The 19811-nt window shown below is 42.4% G+C and overlaps 1 protein-coding gene across 27 annotated transcripts in view; it reads right to left on the reverse strand.

Annotated features, from left to right (window-relative positions):
- ADGRL2 (adhesion G protein-coupled receptor L2) overlaps nt 1-14584 on the reverse strand; it is a 207058-nt gene extending 192474 nt beyond the window's left edge. For 9 of the 27 annotated variants that reach the window (XM_033151725.1, XM_033151722.1, XM_033151742.1 and 6 more), the window contains exon 1: nt 13317-14582. The gene's annotated coding sequence lies outside the window, so the exon portion shown is untranslated. Of the gene's footprint in view, nt 1-12494; nt 12595-13316 lie in introns of those variants that run through there. The other 18 variants (XM_033151717.1, XM_033151720.1, XM_033151718.1 and 15 more) reach the window with 6 other exon arrangements.
- Between the last annotated feature and the right edge of the window lie 5227 nt (nt 14585-19811).

The following is a 19811-nucleotide window of genomic DNA, read 5'->3' on the forward strand; positions in this document are numbered from 1 at the left end:
TAGAGCGCCATTATTTTTCAGAGCTAAACAGTGCTTATTTCAATGCCATCTCCATTACCTTCTTTGCACAGCAAGCAATATATTAAGTCACATTTATTTCCCTAACATTTCTCTTGTTTCATGAAGGGCTTCATCATCCGAAAATGCATAATTCAAATTCTAAAACATGCAGGAACATCCTTCAAATTCCTGATACTAAACCTTAAAAGACAACATTAGCAAATGGAAGGCATCCATGTCTTAGGTGATATTTATTTATTATTAAGCTCATATTTTGATATTATTATACCACCACGGCCTTTTTAAATTGTCAGCAGGGCTGTTGCTTTTATATCCCTAAAAGTTTTAATGCTGAAGGTTTAGCTGTTGAATGCATTACACTAATTTGTTGGCTATAGTACTAGTGATGTTTTTTTTTGTAAAACAAAAATTAAGACTTGACCTCGCAACTGTAATGTAACCAACTATATTGATAGACAGATAGATGATAGATACCGGTAGATAGCTAGATAGATAGATATGAGAAAATATCCTATTGTTAACAGCTTTCTGCTCAGCATACCAAACAGTATAGTTAAATTAAGGAAGCCCTGAAGCTTGTGAACTTATATTTATTTTTAAAGAATTATTTTCTGAATATTTCCTGATGTTTTGGTTGCCAATGATTCTTTACATCCACCCCGCCCCCCAATACAGTTGCACAAGTATTACTAACATGGGCGTTTGCTTTTTTTAAAAAAAAAAATAATCCCTAATTTTAAAGCAAAGAGTATTTTCATCTGAAAAAGCAATGTTATTTTAACATCCACATACGCTTTTTGCATATTAAATTTACAAGTGTTTGCCAACTGCTATCAGCCTTCTCAAAGCATACCCTTGAACACACTTTACATGCAAAACACTTTTAATCTTAGCAAAAGCAACAGAGAATGCTGTAACAAGCAGACATTGTATTTATGCTGAAAAACAATTGCAGTCCTTAAAAAAATATATGCCACGATTATTCTGATTATCTCATATGCAAGCTCCCTCTGCAGGTAATAAGAAGAGTTAGCAAAAAGTATGCAGAAAATGCAAAAATTTAGCACTGGAAGACAAACAAATGGACACTATTTGAAAGGAATTCCCAGACAGCTAAGAGTTACCTGATATCAGTCACTCCTGGAGAAGGCACCCTGGCCATTTTTTCTCCCTGCTGGCTCTATCTAGTTACCCTTGTCCTTCAAAACAGTTAAGCAAGCAGCTTTTTGCATACCAAGATGTAAAAGCTGCTGCTGCTGCTGCTGTCCCCCCCCCCCAACATCACATTAAGACTTTTACGGGAAAGGGAAAACCAACACTGAACCATCCTGAAGTGGAGGGACCACCCAAAACAACTCATCACTTCCAAGCCAAATCATCTCCTTAACCAAAATAAACAAACACAGCACTGTGGCTCTGTTTAACGTCCCTCTGCCACATAAGCCAAAACCTATTCCTATTAGGATTAACTTGCTACCTCAAAGTTTAGTATCAATTACACTGAATACAAACATGGGTATTTTAAGAAAAAATAAGCACATAATATTAAGTAACAGGGGGGGAAACATTTACTAGTCGTCATATCCTTGTTTTTATCCATCCTAAGAAAACCATTCTACTACTGTATCACAGAAAACACTTTTGGCCAAGCGTCGATATGTATAGCTATAATAAATGAACACACCCAATGTTTGATATAAACTCAGTAAAATTCGGGCTTTGGGTGGCTTCTGACTCAGGCTACAATCCTAACCATGTCTACTTGGCAGTAAGTCCCATTAAATCGCTCTCAGGTTAAGTGAGGTGAGCAGACCCACCAAAATTAGTGCACAAGTTTTAGTCATTGCTGTCTTAAGTCCACTGGTGTCAACAGATCCACTCTGTATATGACTTTGTCAGATACCATCCATATTGTGCCAGAAGTACTAGCCAAAGTCAACTTACAGTTGGGCTACAATTACAAACCGAACCAACCCCAAACTCTTGCAGAAGGTATAGCTCAGCAGAAGAGCATCTGATTTTAATGAAGATGATCTCAAGGTTCAATCCCTAGTATTATATCCAGACAAGGTTGAGAGAAACCACAGTCCAAAACCCTAGAGAGGCACTGTGAGTCAGTTGAGACAATGCTGAGCTAGATGAACTACGGTAATGGTCTAAACTGGTATAGAAGAAGCTACAAAACATCAGCATTTGTGAAGCTGGAGTGGCACCAGTTTTCTACTTTTTACCTTATCCATTTGTTAGGCCACTCCTACAAACAAGAAAGGCTTTGTGGTCTAATATAAAATGAACCCAAGGTCGATTTCAATGTCCAAGCTCAATTTCTCTGGGTTGTCATAAAATTCCTCTATAAACCAGGCAAGTCACTTTCAGAAATTCAATTACTAATATATAAAACCTAGATATTTTGCCCTCCGGGGTAGGGATGAATTCACGCACTACAAGGTATGGGGCGAAAATCCAACACAGATGATGACAATGCGGCCTTTGCCACCTGGGGAGGAAATGAAGTGCAGCATGCAGACTAAAATGCTGTTTCTAATAAATGACGATAGCACTGATAAAAATGATAACCAACGTACTTTATTTTTAAATCGATGAGAAATAACTGAAAGGGATATTTAAAGGCAAAATTGTTAAAACAGACTAGGAAAGGATCAAGAAATCACGGTGCTTTTCTGAACGAGCTTTCAAAAGCATATAACACAAGCATACAGGCTTCTCTGTTACAGGAAAGCCTCTAGTGGCCAAATCTATAGCCTGTCATCACCAGGTCCTGTTTGGTAATCTTCAAACGATGTGGCCTTGAAGGCTTCAGGCACAGTGAGTGCTGAGAGAAGGAACGCAACATCCAAACTACGTAAGTAAATACATTTAATTAAAAAAAAATAGAGAGAGAGAAATCAGACTATTTCACTTTTTCCCCTTGCAAATCTAAGCAAAAATTAGAAAGGACGAGTCCCCTTCTGTAATAACTCTGATTTCCTCTCCTCTCCTCTCCTGTTCTCTATCAACAAGAGTTTATTTCCAACCTTTCCTTTCTGAAGCTGAGCAAGATCATATTCAGTAAGTACACATGACAAAACTAGAACCCAGTTATTCCATCCACGTATGTTAATATAGCTACACTGATTTCAAAAGACATCAGTCTAGTCCAAATATGCACCTGCACTCAGCACAAAGCGAATCAGGTCTTGTCAGTCAGCAAAGGAATATTTCATCAGCAACTAAATGCAATCACAATTATAGCTGAGCCCTCCAGACTACACATACTGTAACAGAAATACCTCTTGCAAGGAATGGGGGGGTTGTTGTTTGGGGACCCATTTTATTTACCCAGATCAAAGAGAGCCTGGATCGTTAATTTGCAGTGTGGCTGCAAGGTCCTTTCATGCTATCCTGGCCAAAGAAAGGAGGAAAGGAATCTTGCATCAAGCTATGATATGGCAAAAACAATGGGTGACTCATGTCAACGATCATGTTCCATCATGAAATCCGGCTCATGAGCTTGCCAAAAAGATGCCACCCAGCAATATTTTAAATGGAAAGGCAAGAGCTGAACGAGCTTGGCAGAGTTGCCTTCTCTGTCTTAATCTCTCACACATGTACAAGTTTTTATGGTAGTCACTGTCCATGGGTGGAAGTAGATGACAGAAATTGTTGGCATGCCAGTGGGAAACGTAATGATTTTAGGTGCTTGCTGTTTCTTTTGTGCTCCATGCTTAGGTGATTAATTTGGAAAAGCAAAGCAAAGGGACTTCTGGGACCCAGGGCTTCCTGAAAGACACCCTATGTCTGGTAGTCCTATGGCCTATTGCCAGAAGTGTGGGGTGAGCTATGATTATTTAGAGGGGGGAAACTATGAACACTGCTCCTCTTCAAAAGCACTAGGGCCTAGGGCTGTGTCCTAGAAGTCTTAGTCGCTGGACTTAGCCCAGAGGGAGGTCTGCTTCCAATTAAACCTTGCTCCCAAATCAAGCCAAAGTACCATCCCAGTTTCAACTCTCCATATACCTTATCAGCAACTGAGTAGAAATCTCAGAATTCTAAACAAAAAAAAACAAAAACAAAAAGCAGTCATCCATTTCCCCAGCAGCAAAGAACAATTTTGGCAGTAATGGAAGTGAAAGTATTCCGCCGTCTAGAAGCAGAGCAATAATCATTCCGAGGTGTTGACTCATATGAAAAAAATATCTACAGTAGACGCAACACACTGTTCAAAGAAAGAATAAATGCACCTATTTAAATATGGGGATGAATTTTGCATCAAGGGAACAAATCAAATGGTAAAAAACAAAAGTATCAACTGGTAAAGCATAACTGGTTGCTCAAAATTGTTATTATGTAATCTCCAAACTAAGAACATGCAGACAACCAAGCTTGCCATCCTATACCCACTTAGGATATTATTTCTGAAATACACTGATTTGCACAACAGATCTTATTCAAAACTTTTGCAACTCAAGGAATATAGGTAATGACAACAGCATAAACATAGTGCCCAGTATTTTTTTTATTCAAAATAACAAATTTTTAAACCCACAAAGACATGAATCCAGTATCAAAATAGCAGAATGTGTTCCCCTTGGCTTAGAATCATTTCCTAATTTCTACATCCAAAATGTCAAGCATTTCTCTCCTGAACATGGCAAAAAAATATTTAAAATATTGGAGTTTAGAACTAGTATTTATATTCAAACAATGTATTACAGTCCTTCAGCCTTACTGTTCTGAGAAAAACAGCATCTGACAATGTTTACTACTCCTTCTCATTCACACAAAAATGAAGCAAGAGGTAGTAGCAAGCCTCAAATGCTGGGGTATCCTACAGCAGTTTTACACCATTTATCCCCCAAAATCTCCCAGAAAAATTCTTGAAACGGACAATTTTTTAATATATATAATTAGAAAGTAATGTAAAGCATGCAAATGTATATAAAAAGTATCCTTTTACCATAAACACTAGTCAAGCAGAATGAGAATCTGCTTGATATACTGAAATTATAACTCAAATTAATTCTCCTTTTAAAATAAAAACAAAACGTGAAAACTACAATGCAAGGAGAAGCAGTTTCCTGTACATCTCCTTGCCTCTTGCAAAAATAAGTAACATTGTAAAGTGTTTTGTACACTAAAAGTGCTATATGTAGCTACTAAAAAGAGGTTGCAAAAACATTTAGCTGCATTGTGTCTTTAAAAATTAGAACTTTGCTTCCTTTTGTATCCATGTACCCAAATACAAACTAACAAAAAACAAGCATTGTTTCTCCAGAGGCCGCATGCATGTCTAATTGATGGCTTTCCCTTTCTTCAAAAACACTGTAATACTTACAGTGGGGAGGCCGGATCCATTTCCTATTATCAGTGTCAAATATTTCACTGGGAAAAGTCACAATTCGCACATCGTATTTGACACTCTCTCTCTCTCTCTCTCTCTCTCTCTCTCTCTCTGTGTGTGTGTGTGTGTTTCACTACCCAGGTTTGTACCAACTACAAAATGTGCTTAAAGAAGCTGTCCAGAGAAAACGCAATTCAGAACCAACATGCAACAATTTAAATGCCCAAGTATATTTTAATGTTTATAAGGTTCTCATTCTAGGCTGTTAGCCAACAAGAGGTCCCCTTTTCTCCCTCAGCACACGTTCTGTTGTCAGGCCATGATTAATTCTGTGCTCTGTAGAGGGAGACATTACCATCCGGGCTAAAACATACCTAAATTTTACCCTGAGGCAGAGGTCTGGTTTAAACATCTCCATTCAAAGTGGCATTTGTCTTCCCCTTTTCAGTCACTTTATTCTGAAATTCTAGCATGATGACTCTGTGACCTACAAATGGCCCACCGATTTTAAACTGTTATGTTGCCTGCCCCTTGTAGCTGGCTGTTTTAGAGACTCAGGATAGCAAGATTGTGTGTGCATCAGGAAACTACACAGAGGCAGATGTTCAAGAAATAAAAAAGACAAATTCTAGCTTTCTGTACAAAAGGCAGAGGCAATGTTTTCAAACTACAGTATTACAACACAGAGAGCCTACAGAAATATGTAATCATTTTAAAAACAGAAAAATATTGCAAACACATCATCATACATATATTTTATTTTAAAAAAGGTGAACAATTGTATCCTAAGTGAGTTTTTCTACACTGGAGACATGAAATGGATGCTATTACTGTCACCCTGCAAAGTAATTTACTTTTCTATATCTGGTCTTCATTCTTGCTTGAAACACCTACTGAGGTTTTCAGATTTTTTTTCCATTACAAAATCAAGGAAGATAGGCAGGTAAAAACCAAAAAATGGCTGGCATGACCATTTTCCATACTTAATGCAATCCTATACGCGTCTGCGACGAATATATACATTTACGCAGAAGCAAGCCCTGAGTTCAATGGGGCTCACCTGTCAAGAGTGTATAGGATTGTAGCATATATTCCATTTCTTTTGGAAAGTTAATGCTCTATTAGTTGACTTATCCAGTTGCGCTCCTGCACAGAGAAAAGCAACAACCACCTACGGTAGAAAAATGTAGCAAAATTACATGCTATTACATATAGATTACACTATATTCTTGGTGCATTAAGAGCACAATCCTGTGTATGTTGACTTAGAAGTAAATCCTACTGTGCTCACAATGAGGCTAACTCCCATGTAAGTGGCCATAGGTCTGCACCCTCTATATGGCCACTTTTGATAATGCTAGGGAATTTATACATTGTTGGCAAGATGCTACTTAACAAGGTAATCTCATTTCTGTGGTTTTTCAGTATAATTGATTTTCCCTCTTAGCTGCTCTGATAATTGAGCAAAATTATACAACCGTGGTGGGATTTTACTTACCAGCGCAAAACACATAAAATCTTCTACAAAGATGAAGTATACTACTTCATAAAACTTCATTTTTCGTTGTAATTAAACAAATTTTATTTAAGTTTGGCTTGTGCTGCCAAAGCAATCAATAGCATTTTTATTTGTTTGTTTGTTTGTTTGTTTGGCTGCAGGCTGCACTTTTATCTGCAGGTGTTAAGACTCTGTGTTTACTTTTAGTCAAGACTACAATGTTCTTGACTATTATGCCTTTCTGAATAAAATTTAGGGAGGAAAATAACAGGCTTCTGTACAGTTGGAAGCATTTAGCACCTGAGAAATACCACAAGGGAGGAAAAATAAGAGCACATGCAAATTATATATCGCTTCTTTGACCCATAAAATGCTCCGTTTAAGATAATGAGCCACAACCTTGCCTGCACTATAATTCCAGAGTCTGATCAACAATGTTTTTCCTTAAAAGACTCAACTGATAGTTTTAAGTGCATCAGGTTGTCGCTTATCTTAAGGAATGTGAGTGTGTGTGGTGTGTGAATGACAGAGAGAGAACATCAGCAGTCACCACTAAAAATAAAAATAATGTTATAGGAAGCAATAAATTACCATGTAACTAAACTGATATAAAAATGATCATCTTTAACATACAGTGTTTATGTAGGAGAATTCTTCAGAAAGGAAATGAACTAATATTTTAACTGATCAAGAGGAGATAACAGAATAAACTCCTCATTAACTCCCAAACATCATCTGCCCCATCTGCCTTGAGATTCCATTATAATGACATTTATCCTATTTTTCAACAATCTGAAAAAATTAAGCATGCTATGTTTAAGAGTGCACATGTGCTCCTGGGAAACTGAAAAGCTTACGCCTCTCTCTTCAAACATGTAGCATCAAATCTTCAAAATATGATTAGAAAACAGTTCTGTGTAATGTGACTTGTACAAGTAGCATGACTAATGATAATTCCACTAAAATTTCCTATTAAAAATAACGGACTTGATTCTGCTCCTACGCACGAATTAAAAATTACTGTTGTATTTAACTATTGCTTCTTATCTTTCATTTGGAAAAGTCATTAGCAGTTTTAGAAACTTATTTTTAACTGCCATCTTACAGACATCCAAATGCAAAACAAAATAACCCCCAACTCCTGAGACTTCACTATAACAAAAAGCACACCCACCCACCCCCCACAAAGAAAGATCCAACAGCCATTTGACACTCCATTCAATTAAAGTCTGGTTTCTAAGGAAAACCCATGTTGTTTAAAAGGAAAAAAGGCTTTTTAAATCTCAGGGAGCGGGGTGTGTGTGTGTGTGTGTGGCTATTTTAAACAAAAACAAAACAGTAATTTCTGTGTAATTTCTTTTGCAACGCACAAACCTTCTTCTGAAAGGTAACTTGTTCCAGTCTTAACTATATAGATTCCCCAAAATTATACTTGCGTGAAATGTTTTACCAGGAAGTGCAATATATCCTTAAAGGGAGGGGGGTAGGAATTATGCCTGTCAAATTCTTGTACATTATTTGTTCATGTCAATTAAATATATGCTATGTAAAACAGATAAAAGAGGTAAAACAGATGAAAAATAGTGACATATCAGTTTGCAGTATTTTAAGTATGAATTGCACTATGACTTATATGTGGTTTCCTTACTGGATCTTACCCCCAATCTTAGTAACTTCCATTGCTGACATGTTGTCACTGAAAGCTGTAAGGGACAAATGAAACATGGCGGCAGCTTCTGAAGTGTTCAAATCATGGACTAACCGCTAAGCAAACTTTGCTTTTTTTAATGCTCTCCTCTTGCTCATTTTAAGGAAGGAAAAACACCCAGAAGCCTGGTGTTAATGTCTCTGCTGATTGTGAAAATTGCTGCAATAAAAACTCCAACTGCTTGCCTTAAATTAAGACTTCCAAGACTACATGCAACATCTATATCTTGTATTGGTTTTTATAACATTTGGAAGCTTGGCTTCTTTCTTTGATGTTGGCCCATTAATGAATAGAGGAGCCAAATGTAGCAGAGAGAGAGAAAAAACTGTTTATTGGAATATCTCAAGTCAAAACCTGCTTTAATTGGTTTGTGCTACCCCACGTTGATTCAATATCCTGATTTCTCCAGCTCTAGCTGCCAGAGAAACTGAATATCTATGTTCAGTTGCTGTTGCCAACACATAGTGACCCACTGTGATTGAAAATGGCAGCTGAAGCACGGCTGTAGCACATTAATTTCTGTCTAAGTGGTCCAATTTTGTCTTATGAATTGCTGAAAGTCTTCCTTCTGTGGCATTTTTACAGAAATTTGTCGAATTTCGAGATCACCGTCATTTAAACTGAAGTGCAACATTTCCAAGACAATTTTTAGATTATCTCTAATGGCTGTGCTTCCTTTACAGCACGTAATGTACTGTCTTTACAGCACACTATGTCCAAAGCAGACTAGTTAAAAGTAACTTAAGTGTCGTAATGACAACTGCATCAATTTGTTCCATTTATACTACTAAAAGGTACTGCTATAAGCAACTGGAGGCATTAAGAGTAAATAAACTGGTGAAAATCACCTCATTGTAATGACACCCCATTTGAGGACTGTTAAAAGATCTCCACCCACAAAATCCTGAACTGCTCTTCACCATTTAAAATTAGCAAATGTCTTTTAAAAACAAAAAACAAAACCAACCCTGCACAATTCACTGTTTTCTTCAAGGCTTCCAAGCAGCTCAGCTTCTTAGTGATATTAAACTAAAAATAGACTATTCTGGATATCATAAACAATTTTCCTGCTGTAACAACCTATTTTTCCCACCCAAAACTAAGCACTGGAGCCATGGAAATAAAGTTACAATATCAGTAGAACAGATACGTATGATAAGAAGAAGAAGAAGAAGAAGAAGGGCAACCAAGAGGTTTTATAATACACTGGGAAAGTTCATTTTGTTTAGCTTGATAAAAGAGACCTACCAAACTTGACCGCTCCCCCAAAACCTATGAACAATCTACTGTTTGGAAAACAGCCCAATTTACTGAAGGAGTGCTGCATTCTGCTAGGCTCCTATTCTGCGAGATTACAAATATTGATCTTGTTTTTTTAAAAAATGAAAGAGGCATATCTCTTTGCAAACAGGAAAAAACCATGAGCAGCTAATGAATCCAAAATTACATAAATGTGGCAGCAGCATAAACTGACTTAAAATGCAATGATGAATATTCTGCAGCTACACTGCCAGGACCAGTCCTTGCCACAGCTATTTAAAGAATATGCATTAACACTACTTCTACTGAGGAGGACAACAACAGCAACAAAAGATACAGCACATGATTCTAGATAACCTATGCAGAACTGACTGGAGGCTTTAAAAAATAATAATATCCAGGAAGGCATTTTAATTATTCTCTTATTATTCTTTGGAAATTAACCATAACAAATAAATAGAATGTTAAAATCTGTAACACACCCTATGGAATAAAAAGACCTGCTATTCCTGTATTATGTATGAGAAGAAACGTGTGCTTTCTTCAAAGGTTTGCAACTGAGTGGTCTTTTCTCTCAAAGATTCATTTGTAGGGTTTTTTTTTTTTTTTGAAGTAATTAGAAGTTCTTTTCCATTCAGGCCCTCTAATGAAATAATGTGCAGGACATACCCAAAGTGTGAGTCCAAAAGAAAAGGCCTTGCAAATCCCACTAACAGAAAGGATAGGAGACATCAGAAACTATGAAACAGTGGCTGCCACAGGGGGAAAAAAGGTCACCCTTTTTTTTTCTTAGAACAAACCATTAATCAATAGAATATAATTGTTTGGCTGTTTGCAAGAGCCTGCAGCATACTGACTATGTTCTTCGCTGGCATAATTACAAAACAGTATAAGTTCAGAAACATAACCCAAGCCCACCTCCCCCTTTTACCCCTTTACAATTCCCCCCACTGCCCTTTGGGCCTCTGCTTTGGAAGCAAATGGAAGACAGGCTGAAGTTTTCTCAATTGAGCTGAAAGCTAAGAAACCTTTGATATGCTAATAGCCCCCTTCAAACGGTAAGAATTCACACTTGCATTAATTCAAACAATTTGTGCAGAATGATGTGAAATGGCACCTCTTTTAGTGACAGGCAACAAAAGGGAGGGAATCAGAGTGTCTGAAGAAACCAAACAACAGAACATTTGTTCTGCAGAATGCTCTAAGAACACGTTCTTAAGGGGAAGATAAACAACATACACCTGAAAACCCAGATTAAGATCGGTTTGCCAAAGCAACTGTGCCCAAAACCTACCACCACCAGATTTATAAGAGGCTACTATTAATTACAAAGCAAAAATCCAGAGTCTTTACAGGGTATCGTCAACACACAAACACACACCACCTTATGGAAGAAATCCCTCACACCTTGAGTCTAAGAGAAGGTGGCTTGTCACGCTACCAGAACTGTATCCAAACACTCCTCCCACTTAGAACCCCCCCCCCCCACAAGATGCTACGATAAATCACAACTTTAGCTTACACTTTTCAAAAGCATCTTCCAACATGCCACATGTCCCCAGGTGGCCCTAAATACCTAACAAGTAAAAATGGAGCACAGGTTCTCCTTTTTTTTCTCCCCTCAAGAGCCACAACTGTAAAGGATTATAATTCATTACTATTTGCAAGCCTTGTGCAAGGTGTGTGTGGGGGGGGGGTAGTCAGGCTGCTCCTCCATCCTTGTGCTTTAGTGAAAATAAAAGTGCAACAAGTCATTATTTACTTAAAGGGCTGCAACTTTTCCTCTCAGAGGGGCCACTTGAATTCACAAAGACGACTTGGTAGGGGCCTGCTACACACACACACAGAGCCAGATGAATGAAATCAGCCACCAGGCTTTCTACTCTAAAAGCACCCAGAGTGAGGAGGCTGCCTGGCTGGTCACACACATAGCAAAGAATGCTGGAGCAAAGGAAAGAAAGAAGAGAAAATCTTGCTCCAATAACAGGATCCAGATGTCTCTTGCTTTTAGCCAGAGACTTGCAAGCCTTCTTTGGAGGATATTTCTCTCCCCCCCCCCAAAAAAAAACCCTAAGAGAAGTGGGATTCCTAAAGAAACCCCTCTCCCCATCCACACCAATTTCTTTCCATGGGAGAAATATGAGCTGCAATCCCCAGGCAAACTAGTAAAACAGGAGACAATGTGTACACCCCCACCCCACCCCAAACACCATGCAGACTTCCAGTCCCAGGTCACTTTACATTCCACAAGTCTGGGCACACTCGCTGGTCAAGAAAGTCCTCTAGAATCCCAATAAAAATGTCCTTCGCGTTAAGTATTAAGTATGGCTTGAGCACTTGCTGGAATCCCACCTTGCAACACTTTATTTCTTTTTAAGGGGGACCCGAAGCCCAGTCAAATCAACACCAGAGCAACAGTCTTTCTTGAGGATCTGGCAAAGTTTTGCAAGCCGGGAGAGATTTCTCTGCCTTCCACCCACCCACTCGCCCAGCATTTGAGCTGCTGGCGGTTCCCGAGGGAGCTTACATGCCAACTCGGGGGTCTCGCGTGGCGGATTATCTGCGTGCCGAGCGGCCGGGGGTGAGGTGGGTAGGGAGGATAGGCTGGAAGAGGGGGATCCCCGCGCGAAAGTGTCCTGCAACAGCCCGGCGGACGACTGACTGACCTCTCGCCAAATCCCCGGGAGGAGCGCAGGTCCGCCCCGCTGCGCGCGGCGCAAGGGGGAAATCCTCGCGCGCGCTCTCGCTGGATCTGATCACAGGCCCCCCACAGCCCTCGAAAAAACTGCCTCTGGTCGTCGTCCTCCTCCAGCCGGACTCCCAGCCCTTCAAGAGGCCAAGGCCCTCGAGGATCGCCACCCCAGAGCCTGCGCCGCTTCACATGTGACTACGCTCTCAGGTCACCTTCTTTCTCACCCTCCACTTGCCCGGGAAAGACCCCAGCTTCACAGTTAAACCCCTCATCCGATCTACCATTGCCCAGAGAGAAAGATCTAGGAAGTAAAAGAACCATCGCGAGCCTCCCCATGCCTGAGTGTTGTCCACCCCATGCCTCTCCCTTCCCATATACATACATACATACATACATACATACATACATTTCTCTCTCTCTCTCTCTCTGGTTTATGCGGCGCGCAGAGCTCTTTTTTTCCAGGTGATGGAAGATTTTTTGGGGAGGTGAGGTGCATGGATCAGAATGCATGGGACGGAAAACAGTTCGATACAGATTTATTGGAGGAATTCCCTCCCCATAGCGGGAAAAGGGGGTTAGGGCTGAGGCTCTACAGTGCATTTCTCCCGCACCCCCCAACGCACATACACACACACACCCCTCTCCTGCAAAGTAAGCAGTCCCCTTGCATGCAAATGGCTTGCAAAAGGGGGCGATCGAAGTAAGCAAACAGGTCCTGCAAGTGGGAAAGAAGCATCTCACCCACGAATAATCCGCACACACCGAGAGGGAGGGAGGGAGGGAGGGAGACGCTTACCTTTGGGTTTGCAGCCAAAGCCGGGCCGGGCTTCCTCTTGCATCTGGGGTGCCCCGGGAAAAGGGGGTACAGGGTGAGCCCCTTTCTGATCACAAGGTGGCGGTTGCTGTTTGTTGTTTAAAGGCGATGTTTTCGCCCGGGGGGGCGCCAGCAAACACAAAAGCCAGAAGGGGAAGGAGGTTGAGGATCGCCGGGCAACTCAAGGAAAAAGAGCTGGGCTAGGTAGAAGAAGCGAAGAAAGGCGAGGAAGGCAGCTGGCTTCGCAGCTCGCTGGGCTGGGACAAAACGCACACCAGGAGGCTGCTCGTCTCCCTTCCGTCCAAGCAAAAAAAGAGCCCAGCCAGCCGAAGGGGCTCGGCGAGAGGTTAAGTCAACATTTCCCCCCACACACTCCAGGTCCCAACGCGCGCGGCTCCTTCCCCAAAACACGCACGCACTCCTTTAAATAAATGTTGGGGGGGTGAGGAGAGCGAGGAAGGAGGGAGGTAAAACAAAAGGAAAATCGAAACAATTATTTTGGTCGATCTGAAAAGCACCACAACAAAAGAGCGCTAGGTGCAACACCGTCTTGGATGTGAGCAGCCCTGGAGTCCTCTCTTTTTTCTCTAGGCGACTGGGATGGATAGGGGGGGAAAGAAGGCGACGCCAACAGGAGCAGCCGGAATCAACTCAATTGTTCGGCGGGGAGGCGCTGCGATTGCAAAGCACAGGCACACGCGCGAGAGAGGGAAAATCGGAAAGAAAAGCCCCCTTTCTCTCCGTCGTCCTCGTCGGCCTCATTTACATCTCCCTGGATGGCATCCTGGCCTCTGGCAGGATCCAGTTCCAGCCCTTCTTCAAGCTTCGCTTCCCCCCCCCCTTGCTTCTCCTCTCTCCTCGACGCTGCTGCTGCTGCCGCCGCTGCCCCGTGAACGGAGATCGAGAGCAAAGCTGGTCGCTCAAAGCAATGGGGAGAGAAAGGAAGTGAGGCAGAGAGGGAAAGGAGGGCGGGGGGCGAGTGAAATCGCCCTTAAAAGAAAAGAAAAAAGAAAAATCCCAGTGAATTGTATTGCCAGCTCCCTTTCGTCCATGCACCTCTCTCAGTGTGTGACTGGGGATTGCGAAGTCCTGACACGGACTCTCCACTAGCTCTGAACTGGAGCCACCTCCAGCCTCCACCTCTTCCTCCAATCTCCACCCCCTCTCTTTCTCTCTCTTCTCCCCACCCCTGGGCTCAGCTAATCATATAAACATATTATCATATATAGAAGCGGCGGCAGCCAAAAATATGGTGGGGACACACACATATATATTCTCCTCTTCCCCACCACCCCGCTTCTTGTGTCTCCCCGTCGCCGCCACCACCCGCCCAAGCTGGTGGGAGGGAACGGGGGGCTTCTGGCAAATAAAAGCAGATTAGAGGCAGCTAAGTACCAAACGTGAAGGAGATAATCTAAAGGCTCGATCTGCCACCACTGGCCATTTTCCACTCCATTTGAGCTGCTTGCGGCTGCACGGCTTTGAGGAGGGGAGGAGGAGGGATTGGGGGAGGTGGGCTGGGGAGAGAAAGAGAAAGAAGCGGTGCGGGTGTGTGTTATCTGTGCGTTCGTGCAAAAGCTTTGGGCTCGATTCGGCGGCGGCAGGGAGCGCTGGATCACTTCAGCCGGCGGTGGCTAGGAGCTTTGGGGCAGCCCCGCAGCGAGAGCAGGAGGCTCGGCTGCATCTCGGGGTCCCCACTGGGTGCTGCCCGCCCACTCGCAGAGAGGGCCTCCACGCCAGCCCCTCCGCGGCGCCGCAGACGAGCAGGCGGCTTCGCCTCGCCGCTCGTTCCGGGGGAAGGCTTTGGCGGCCGGCTTCCCCTATCGGAGCGCTGGGCAGGGCGGGCGGCGGAGAGCTGCAGGCCCGCGCAAAGTTTCGTCGCCGGCTTTTTGCCTCCCCCCCCTCTCCCTGCCTGCCTCTTCCCTTTCTCCTTTGTGTGCGTAAAAAGCTGCCCGCGCCTAGCGCCGTCGACTCGGGATAGCAACACACCGGGCGAGCGGAAGAGCCGAGCAGCAAGTGCGGCCCGCCAAGTGGAGGAGGAGGAGGAGGAGGAGGAGGAGGAAGAAGGCGGTTGTGGGGGGGGGGAACGGGGGGGAACGCAGCAGGGAAGCCTCCGAAGTTCAACTTCCGAGGGTCTGGCGGGGGGAGGGCGGAGGCGCGCGCGCGCACAAGACGGAGAAGTGCAAACTCAACTCCGTCCGCCATTCTTCACCGTCTTCACGCGCCTCCGAACAATTCAGTCGACTTTGCGGGGCGTGGGGTCGACTCGCAGGGACCCAGGGCAAAGGGAACTGGAAAACTGTTAATAAATAAAAATGACCAGATTAAACCCCTTCCCCATATGCCCGGGGGTCTTTCTTTCTTTCTTTCTTTCTTTCTTTCTTTCTTTCTTTCTTTCTTTCTTTCTTAGTGTTTGGCTCTCATTTGTTTGCTTCCGAAATCCCTTCCCCGCTCCCGCTTCCTTCTCTGTTTTCCCTGTTCCCACCCAGGGCAGCAGGACCACAAGAAAGCCGAGAAATAACGCTCGGGGACCGTATCGAAAGAAGGGTGCGAAACTGCCCGTGACCCTCAGGCGCAGAAGGGAAGCTCTTCTACTTTCTCTTCCCCAGTGAAGATTCACTAAAGGAAGGGTTTCTCTCCCGCCTGCCCACTTCCCCTCCGTTCACTTTCCAAAAGGAAAAAAAAAAACCTGCTGTTCTTTTGTCTGTAATCCGAAGGCTTTCGGAAATTCTCGTGCCAGGGTTGGCTCACACGTTATGAGCATTTGACGGATCTCCCTGCATGGCAGCTGTAGGGAAGGTTATACGGCGGCAGGACTCCGCTTTCGGCCTCATTCAAAGAAGTGGAAATGGAGAGAGATCCTGTACACCTTACATCATAACCTTTTCCTCGTAAAGGGTAACGGCTCTGGATATCAGAGCGGGAAATGCTCCTTTCCTAACATTCACAAATTAGACGGGGGTTACCGTACAGGTATATTGTCCCCTTGGTTTTCAATAACTACTGGCACTCTGTTATAACACCCTCAAAGGGTCTCAGGCATGTCCTCTCTTTTATCCAAACAAGAATCTTCTGAGGTAGGCACCCAGTCACCATGACTGCTGAAGAGGGATTTTGAAACCCAAGTCATGCTTGCCCAACACTGTCCACTCCAACTGTCCATAGCATTAGCGCCTCACATCAAATGTAACTGATCCATAGAAAGGACTGTATGAACTAAAAATAAATTTAAAGGCCCACTGTCCACTACAATACGCACACACCACAATTAAATGAGAATCCTTTGGGCTGCTTAGATTTTTGCTTTGTTACATAACTCATAGTGCTTTTGCCTGTATTAAGACTACAGCGGTTCGGCTTATTCCGGTTATACCTGAAGGCCCTGTACTTTTATAGCTTCACACACACTTAGGGCTCATCCACACTTTGGTTTGGTCCATGACTTCTAAGCATGGTCTAGTAGGTTTTTCTTTTATCCCGCTGCTTTCCCTGAGAAAAACCGCCATTTACCGCTGAATCGGAGCAAGTTTGTTCCAATTCCTTGGTAGACAGCGAGTTTTCCTGGGGAAAGCAGTGGAACAAAAGAAAAAATAACAACAACTATAGGACAAAGGGAAGCCTGGATAAATGTACACAGAGAGAATTGAGTTTACAGCACTGTTTGACAAATCTGATACTTAATTTCCATCCAGAAATGGAGCACACACATAAACATTATCAATATGGTTATGGTTTGGTTAATGTTAGTTTTTTATTTTATCCACTTTATACCCATGCAGGATTTCTTACGAGTGTTATCTAAGCTCCTGTACGTAAGTTATAAGTGGGTGCCCTGTGCAAACAGGTGGGGAGGCTGGGGATCTGAACCCCTCCCCAACCCCACCTCTTTACCAAACCTGACACCCATGTGTTTAATAGCACATCTTCACTGAAGCCCACACTCATACATCTCATACATCCTATTGTGCATCTGATTCCCCAGGGTGTCAGCTGCACATTTGGCACCCCCGTAAATCGGGGTGTACATGCGTAGGACCTTTGGCAGAGAAGACCATCATTATGTAGGAGCACTGAGAGCTAGAGTCAGCAGGCACATTCCCAACCTCGTAGATGTGGCCTAAACATTTCAGGCCACAGAGCTCAAGCTTTCCAAAGAATGGTGTTATTTTCATACTGGTTCTGTTCTAAGTTTTTGTACAGCTGTCCCAGGGGAAAAATATTTGGGTATAAGGGGGAAAGAAAGACTTGGGGGGGGAACCTTCAGAAGAAAATGATAGGGAATCATTTGCAACTTTATCAAGCAACACTAATAAGAAGAAGAACAGTATGAAATTTTCAGTCACTGGCATATTATGAAGCAGAACTTTATCTAATATGCCAGAACTTATAGTCATTACTGTTGGAAGGGTGTGTGGTCAGATTGGTTCATACTTTCACCTTTGGTGAGAATGCACAAGCATGAAGAAGTTTGGGAACATGGTTGCTGATTACCGACAGAAATTTATCCACATTAAACCTCAGATAACTCCCCAAACTATGCTTCTTCGTCATTTCGAAGCTAATGACCCTGGATTCGAGCAGAAAAGACCTCCTTAAGCAACTGTATGCAACTGGAGAGTTGTGCATAGCACATAATTGGAAGTCTCCAAAGCAACCGCCTACACAGCAATAGACTGCTAAAATTTGAGAGACTGTCATTATGTAGAAATTTAACCAGCAAGTACAGCAAGCAAATAATCATTTTTTAAACAAATAATCATTTTTTTTAAAGCTATTGTGGCTCCATGGCTTCCATTTATTTCCACTGTGGTAGTCCTTCATCTTCTGATCAGTTCAACTCAAGTCCTTATATTTTTTTTAAGATTATGATATATGTAACCTGTGCAATATAATTAGTGAGCCAATTGTTCCATGAACATGATATACTAAGAAAAATCATCAGTGAGTTTCATTATTCCATTAGTGTTCTTTATATATGTGCATATGTTTGACAGCCTGTATTTTTGACTGCAAAAAGTGTGCAGTTCTCGTTTTCAGCAACATCTGTAAAGTTATTTATTATTTGCTACTGCCTTTAAAATCCCACCTTTCCTCCAAGGAGCTCAAGGTGGCACACGTGGCTCTCCATCTCTCCATATTATCTTCACAACAACCCTGTGAGGTAGGTTAGGCTGAGAGTTGGTGACTGCCCAAGGTCTCACCATCAGCTTCTTAGCCAAATAGGCATTCAGATTCTAGTCTCCAGTTAATGTACCGGTAATTTGTAGTTCTGGCCTGAGTGGGTATAAATTCTGTACCCAAAGTTTTCATGTAAGGGAAGATTGAAATTTTTAAAAAATTATATCAGTGAGTCTTAAACAAAAACAAAATTCTGGTCGTGTGAACTGTAGTAAAAGTATTTTGGCTTCAGAGCAGCCTCGGGGATGGCATGTGGCACCTGTGTGTTAACGCCACGGGTACAAAATAATTGCAGCTCTGAGCACAGGTGATACAACCATATCACAACCACTTCCTGTTTTTCTGACCATGCCCTCTTTTCCCCCCCCTCCTGCAGCAATGATTGCAAAAGGCTAAATTGTTGTTTAAAAGCCTCCAGTATTAGCTCTGTTGCGGCACCATTAATTGCCCTAGGGTCATTCTTCTGGAGTGAGTTATTTCAGCTTCAGGACCAGTCCAACTGTATTAGCTCCATTGTGCCACCACAAATTGCCCTGGGGTCGCTTTCCCTGAGTGAGTTATGCAGTTCACACCAGAAAAATGGGGTTGTTCGATACTTAGAAAAACCTGCAATGAAAGCTTTTTAACAGTGTGAGGCTTCAGAGTTTCAGCCATCTTTCTGCTCTGTTGACACACAACTGAGTTTTACTATGTACAAAAACGGAGCAGCAGTTTCAAAATGAACTTATTTGAAGTAGTTGAGAGGTGGCTTTCCATCCTTCAGGATGTTATCATCCTTGATATTTTCACAGCGTTAAAGTCTTGGGTTTTAAGCGTAGTCTGAAGCAGCTTAAGAGGTATTCCATGTTTCAAAGTAATATCCACCATGAAAATTAAGAAAGTGATTTATTCAAGAGTACTGCTTCTTATTGCAATAAAATACTGCTGATGCCAGTGATCTTCAGGTGTGTCCTAGCATCCAAATATGTTGACTGTTCCCACATGAACAATGAACCAGGCTCTGAGGAAACTGTTAGAATGAATTTACATTGAATATCCCATTTTAGGGGTCCACCTAATACCAGATTGAAGTCAGGCCAGTGTCAGAAAGCCAAAGTTGAAGCCACAAGAGGTATATATGATATTTGCCAAACATTTATGTTTTGTAACTGCTACAGTTATAACTTAGCAGCATCGTGTCTGCTTTCTGACTACAAACGTTCGTTGTCTCCTCTAACTTAAATCCAGAAAGTTCTGAAGCAAAATGGTCTACAGACAGCTCTTACCTTCTATCGCTGGATTCTCCATAAGGAAAGCACT

The sequence above is a fragment of the Lacerta agilis genome, chromosome 6 (genome assembly GCF_009819535.1).
Source record: "Lacerta agilis isolate rLacAgi1 chromosome 6, rLacAgi1.pri, whole genome shotgun sequence".
Classification (NCBI taxonomy): Eukaryota; Metazoa; Chordata; class Lepidosauria; order Squamata; family Lacertidae; genus Lacerta; species Lacerta agilis.